This window comes from Propithecus coquereli, unplaced genomic scaffold (genome assembly GCF_000956105.1).
Source record: "Propithecus coquereli isolate 6110/MARCELLA unplaced genomic scaffold, Pcoq_1.0 Scaffold111, whole genome shotgun sequence".
Classification (NCBI taxonomy): Eukaryota; Metazoa; Chordata; class Mammalia; order Primates; family Indriidae; genus Propithecus; species Propithecus coquereli.
Window position 1 is genome coordinate 6,810,246 of NW_012135081.1, and position 7,521 is coordinate 6,817,766.

The 7,521-nt window shown below is 41.2% G+C and overlaps 1 protein-coding gene across 3 annotated transcripts in view; it reads right to left on the reverse strand.

Annotated features, from left to right (window-relative positions):
• The window catches only part of RNF41 (ring finger protein 41, E3 ubiquitin protein ligase), a 27,394-nt gene that overhangs the window by 9,617 nt on the left and 10,256 nt on the right, over nucleotides 1-7,521 (reverse strand). The window lies entirely within an intron of this gene.

Consider the following 7,521-nt stretch of genomic DNA (forward strand, 5'->3'; position numbering starts at 1 on the left):
TTTCTATTTTTAGTAGAGACGGGGTCTCGCTCTTGCTCAGGCTGGTTTCGAACTCCTGAGCTCAAACAATCTGCCCGCCTCGGCCTCCCAGAGTACTAGGATTACAGGCGTGAGCCACCACGCCCAGCCGAGAGGGTGGTTTTGACAAGCCTTCCAGGACTAGGCGTCACCAGAAATTAGTCCTTCAGGATAAGCAGGAGTTAGCTAGGTGTTAGGGGAATAGGGCATTAGGCTTTTAGGCACATGAAAAAGCACATCCAAAGGCCCAGAAGTAAGAGGGTATTTGATATATTCAGCAAGTTGCAAGTAGTTCAGAGAAAGGCCAACATGAGTAGCGTAAGGGAGGGACTGTCGAGATACTAATACAAGGCTGGAGAGGCAAGCGAGGGCCAGGCCATAGAAAGTCTTATGTAAGGAATTCAGTTTTTATCCTGAAGGCTATGGGAAGCCACTGAAATACTTAAAAAAAAGAATGATGTAATAGCAGTTCCCTTTTAGAATTACTCTGTCAATAGGGGGAAGATTGGAGATGGGAAGGACATCTAATCAGGAGAGAGATGGCGAACTTAGGTGGTAGCGATGGGACTAAAGAAGAAGAAAGGTTCGGGACAGCAAGGACTCAAAAGAGCAGCAATGCTGCTATGCCCCTTCTTTGGGCTCCCAAAGGTCAAACCCAAAGATGAGGTCAGTAAACAATGACTAACTACCCTCAAACCATGCGCATCCAAGTGGTAGGCTAATTGGATTAAGGATGGGGAGCATTTGATATGAGGGCAGTCAATCCCCAGACCAGGTATCAGCCCTTGGTGTCCTAGAAAAGATGAGCTGAATCAATCAGATAGTTCTCAGGAATTTAGAATCAGATTGTCCAATTTTAAAAGATGGTGGGATGGGGTACAGAGAGGCCTTGATAGGTCAAGTGCAAGCTAATTTACAGCACTGGACAAAGTTGAAACCAACTGGCCAGGTGTGGTGGCTTGAGCCTGTATTCCCAGCTACTTAGGAGACTAAGGCGGGGAGCATCATTTGAACCTAGGAGTTGTAGTCCAGCCTGGGCAACAGAGTGAGACCCCATCTCTAAAAAAAAGAAAAAAAAAAAAACCCAAACTAAACTAACTGGGTTCACATTCCCTGTTCTACTACTCACTAGCTGTGTAATCTGGGGCAGCCTATATAAGTTTCCTAAACTGAAGTACAGTGGCTATTCCTGGGTATGATCCTGCTACTGATCACCATGGGAGTCTTGACCTGCTCCACTGGTCTGGTTCACCCCTCCTTAGGCAACCTGGTGGTCCCCTGCTCCTAGGAAATCACTATATTGATGCTGAACTTAGTGCAGATACCTAGTCAGCATAGCACACTACAATCCAGAATGCCTGGGCTCAAATGATCCTCCTGTTTCAGCTTCCCCAGTAGCTGGGACTACAGGCACACATCACGTCCAGCTGGTATGCTTAAACGTTGCTTTAACTGGGAGCTTTCCAACAACCAGGGTATAGGATACCTACTATTTTGCCTACTTAGCATCCCATTTTCTGTAAACAGCACTACAATTTTCCTTTAGGAATCATACTCTGGTTCCTAGTGGACATGTGACCCAAGCCAGGACTGAAAGAGCAATGCCTGGGACTTCTACTGGAGCTCTCTGGGGAGCTCTTTCCCCTGGGGTTGCATAGTTGGTAGTATTCACAACCCACAGTAGCTGGCAACCATCTCTGCCATTAGCGAAGAGAGCCTGCTTCTAGAATGAAACTGATACTATATAAGAAAGCAGAGCTGGCTGGGCGCGGTGGCTCATGCCTGTAATCCTAGCCCTCTAGGAGGCCGAGGCAGGTGGATTGTTTGAGCCCAGGAGTTCGAAACCAGCCTGAGCAAGAGCGAGACCCCGTCTCTACTAAAAATACAAAGAAATTAATCGGACAACTAAAAATACATAGAAAAAATTAGCCGGGCATGGTGGCACATGCCTGTAGTCCCACCTATTCGGGAGGCTGAGGCAGAAGGATTGCTTGAGCCCAGGAATGTGAGGTTGCTGTGAGCTAGGCTGATGCCACGGCACTCTAGCCCGGGCAACAGAGTGAGACTCTGTCTCAAAAAAAAAAAAAAGAAAGCAGAGCTGACAGACTGAATTCAGATGAAATAATTTGAGGTCCTGGATTCAGCCATGCCCGAAGCCACAATCGCCTTTTGAACATCTCAGTCACAGGAGCCAGTAAATTCCCTATTATGTTTAAGCTAGTTTGAGCTGAGTTTCTGTCTCTTTGAACTGACATAAATATTGATTAATGCACAGGAATAATGGATACAAGAAATCACAAGGCTCCTTTTAGAACCACTTGTCCTTCTTTACTCATTTTACATAGAAGCAATAATATCCCCTTCTCCCTGTGATACTGATACAATTACACTGGCCTCCTTCACCACCATTTCTCTATACACTTGTCCTCCATCTCTAGGGCCCAAAGTTTAGGGCCTTAGGCTTACTAACAATCCCTCTGAAACTGTCACTGTAAAGCACCTTGGCCTAGCTTTCTCCTATAAAATGGGGCAAGGAGGGGGAATCTACCCACCATATATTTACCTATCCTCAGACCTCTGACCTTCTATTCCTAGGCCAACATAATAGAAGAAAATAGAAGCAAAGGATATAATTGCCTTGAATAACCTAAAAACAGTGATGGATTAGGATGAGCATATACATGACAAATGATGATATCAAAAACGTAATGAAGAAATTGTAAAACCCAGAATTAAAACCCCTTGTGATTCTCCTTGTTGCAACTTACTGAAATGAAAAATGAGCATGGTGGTAAGAGAACAAGATCAGCCCACAGTGTCTCTATTCTTATATGAGACAGTGTCTTCATTCTTATATTCTTATTATTGAGAGCTGTGGTAGATACCCTTGGCATTGTTCACCCAGCAACCACATCCCAGGAATTATATCCCCTTTCCCTCTCTATGCACATGGCTCCAGTGGGAGTTGCCTCACCAGTACTATGAGACCATACCCTAAGCTACAACTGATTTAGGCCAAGGGTGAGCATGTAACCCAAGTGGGGCCAGTGAATCCTATTCCTAAAAATTTGAGCTTGGCACCAAGAAAGTTGAGTTGGTCTTCCTCTGGCTGCCACGTACACTGAGGAAAATGGAAATCAGGTCTATGGAGGGAAAGAAAAGATGGAAATAGTCATAGCGAGTAAAGCACAGATGAGAGCCAGAAAGAGTCCTGAGGTTTTAGAGTCCCTGGTTTGTTACCAAGACCAAGCTGCCTTCCTGTCTTAGCATTACCTCAGAAATCTAGAAGGGAAGGATGAATTAAGAACAATGTTTTTTCTCTTTAATCCTAAAACTTGAATTTAAAAAGTTTGGCTAAAAATCTTACTATAAAACAATCTGTATATATTCATTTAATAAACATTGACTGAGTGCCATCTATATATCAAGAATCCTAATAAATCCTAGTTCCTATGAGATGAGTGATAGGGAGGTAAACACGAGTAAGAGGAACACAGAAGAGATGGTTCTAAATCAGACTAGGGACTGCTTAGAAAGACTTCCCAGAATTCATTATCAAGAAACATTTACAACAAGGTTCCTCAACTTCATTACTATATGCACTTTGGGCTAGAAAATTCTTTGTTGTGGGAGACAACAAAGAATAGAATGTTGTAGAATGTTTAGCAGCATCTCTGGCCTCTACCCACTAGATGGCAGTAGCAGTCCCCCAGTGACAACTAAACATGTCTCCAGACACTGGGAAACATCTTCTGGGGGACAAAATTGCTCCCAGTTGAGAATCACTGGTTTAGAAAAATAAGGAGATGGAGTAAGGCATGGGCCTTCTGAAGCAGATAAAATAGCATGAATCAAAGCAAGATATCAGAAAGGGTTTGTGTAGAGGTGTGCTGCAAGATGAGGACAGAAGACGGCAGGAGCCAAGCACAAAAGGCCCAAATGCATAAGCTACAGTTAAAATTAACCTGAAAGCTGTGGAGAACACCTGAGGGATTTCTTTTGTTGACATAAATTTCTATGTTTTAACTTTCTATTTTGACCATTTCAGACTTACAAAACAGTTGTAAGAATAGTACAAAGAATTTCCATATACCTTTCAGATTCCCCAAATGTAACATTTTACCACATTTATTTTATAATTATCTCTCTATATACACACACACAGATGAATAAAGAAATTTTCTGAGAGTAAATTATAGACTTAATATCTTTTTCTCTAAATACTTCACGGTGTATTTCCTAAAAAGAAGAACATTTGCTTACATAATGATAGTAAACTTATCACAATCAGGAGATTTACACTGATGTAATACTATTATCTATTAACCTTATTCCAATTTTTCCATTTGACTCAATAATCTCCTTTGGCAAAAGAACATCCAATATTATGTACTGCAATGAGTTCTCAAGATTCTATAAACTCCTTTAATCTGAAAAAGTCTTTTTGTCTTTTATGACCTTGACATTTTTTTAAATTTTATTTATTTATTTTTCTTTTTCCTTTTTTTCTTTTAAGGTCCAAAAGGATAGACCTTGACATATTTTAAGAACACAGGCCAGTTAAATGAGAATGTCCCTCAGTTTGGGTTTGTTTGGTATTTCCTCATGATTAAATGGAGGTTTTTCATTTTGGGCAAAAACACCAGGAAGTGATGTTATGATCAGATCAGTAGCACATGATGTTGATTTGTATCCTCACTGATGATATTAACTTTGATCCTTTGGTTAAGTGCTGTCTACCAGGTTTCTCTACTGTAGAGTCACTTTTTTTTCCTTTACAATTACTAAGAATCTTATGGGGAGATACTTTGAGTGTACATACAAGTGAAGGATTTTAAGCAAGAAATTGACAGTTTTCTCATTTAAACAGATGATTCTGGCGGTTGTATAGAAAAAGTAGAAGTTAGGGAAGTTTAGAGAAAAATGAGACCTTTTTAGGAGGATACTGTAAACGTTCACATAAAAAATTATGAAGGCTGAAACCAAGGCAAATATTTAAGAGTCAGAATCTACTGACTCATTTAAGAGTCAGTTCATAAGTAAGAAAAGGATAACTCCTATGTTTATGCCTTGGATAACTGGTATAAATTCTATTTCACCAAAGTAAGAATATCAAGGAAAGGATCAGGATTGGGAAGAAAGATAATGATCCTAATTCTGGACACACAGAGTGTGACATTCCGAGTAGAAATCCTGAAGTTAGCTGAAGCCATGGGTTTTAAGAGGCCACATAGGGAAAGGCAGGCAAGTATAGAGAATGAAAACAGAAAATGAGGATGGGTCTCAATAAAGAACCCAGGAGAACACTGATTCTCTGCTATGTATTTTTTTGTCTTTTCTTTTCCACAAGTAATGTATAAATATGGTCTCATTTTAAAACATTCAAACAATGTAATCATGAACCTCTCTTCTCACTCTCCTCTTCCCATCCATTGCTTAGTGTACATTCATTTTTTTCTTTCCTTTTTTGAGACAGGGTCTCACTCTATTGCCTGGGCTAAGAGGACAATGGTGTCATCATAGTTCACTGCACCCTCAAATTCCTGGGCTCAAGTGATCCTCCTACCTCAGCCTCCCAAGTAGCTAGGACTATAGGTGCCACCACGCCCAGCTAATTATTAAAATATTTTGTAGAGGCAGGGTTTCAGTATTGCCCAAGCTGGTCTTGAACTCCTGGCCCCAAGTAATCCTCCCACCTTGGCCTCCCAAAGTACTAGGATTATAGGCGTGAGCCACCGTGCCTGGCCACACATTCATTTTTTCAATTGCCCTTCTCTGCTGTTCACAGTTTCCTATATGAGTGAATCTACATATTCTAGGGACAAAAATTTCCAGTCCACCAATCTAAACCTTGATTATAATGTATTTTATCATTTCCCTCATGACTGGAAGTTTGCTTCATTGCCAATTTTCCCCTGAAACAAATAAGGTTGCAGTTAATGCCCCTGTAGCATGATTTTTTGGGGCACGTGAATGAATCTCTCTCTTAGGATAGTTGCCTAGAGGTGGAATTGCTCAACTGAATTATATGCCTGGTATTTCTTGTCCTAGATACTGCCATACTGCCCTCTGGAAAGGCCTTTTCAATTTACACCACCACCAGTAGTACATACTTTAACAATGACATTTAAAAGAAAAGAAGCTTGTAAAAAAGATTTTAAAAGATTCGCTTGAAGAATCTCTAATCCTGGAAAAGAGGCTCACAAAAGTCAAGGAAGTTGTGAGGGGTGGGAAAAGGAGAGTTTGTTTCATAAGTATAGAGTTTCAGTTTTGCAAGATGAGAAAGTTCTAGAGATCTATTTCACAACAATATGAATATACTTAATATTACTGAACTGTACAGTTAAAGATGGTTAAGATGGTAAATTCTTATTTTGTTTTTGTGTTTCTGAGACAGGCTCTTGCCCTTTTGCCTGGGCTAGAGTGCAGTGGCATCATCATAGCTCACTGTGACCTCAGAATCTGGGGCTCAAATGATCCTCCTGCCTTAGCCTCCCAAAGCACTAGGATTACAGGCATAAGCCACTGTACCCACCAAAAATTTTTATGTTTTTTTTACCACAATAAAAAAAAAAGTCAAGCCTGAGCAACAAAGCGAGACCCCATCTCTACAAAAAAAATTTTTTTTAATTAGCTGAGCATGGCTCACATCTGTAGTCCCACCTACTCAGGAGGCTGAGGCAGGAGGATCAAATAAGCCCAGGAGTTTGAGGTTGCAGTGAGCTATGATCACACCATTGCACTCCAACCTGGCCGACAGAATGAGACCCTGTCTCTTAAAAACAAACAAACAACAACGAAACGTCAAGGGAGTAGGAGGCTTAGAGGAGGAAAAGAACTGTCAAAAGCTGCAGACAAGTCAGATAAAGAAAGTAAAAAATTGCTGGGATGAGTGACTGTGGATACCACACTGGAGCTGTTCCATGGAATTGGGTGTCATTGCAGAGAGCAGTTTTAGTGTCGCACTGAAAGTGGAAGCCAGACCGCAATGGTTCGAAGTGAACATGAGGCGAGATGCAGAGACAGGGACTGAAGAGACAACTGTGTCAAAAGCCTGATTTTTTTTTCTGTATAATTCTCAAGGAGTTTATGGGCACACCCATGGTGAGGATCCTGCATCTATAAGAAGGTATTGGAACTCTTGGTGGTGAAGCATGGCTTGTGCTGGTGACATAAGACCCAGTGGGGCAGTGGGAAAAAGACATGGAACACTTGACAAATCTGCATGTCATCCTTGCACAGAGGCCATCCTAATCTTCCCTGTATCATTACAATTTTAGTATATGTGATGCTGAAGCGAGCAGTCAAAAGCCTGATTTCAAAGGAAGAGAAAGAGAGAGAACTAGCTAGAAGGGGTAAGGAGGTTGAGGAAGTGGGTTGTGTGGGGCTGTTTTTCCTTATGGTGAGAAAGGCTTGAGTGTGTTTTTTGTACTGAAAAAGAAAGTACTAGTAAAGAGGAAAAGATAAAGACAGGAGAGTATCTTGTCACTGAGGTAGTGGTAG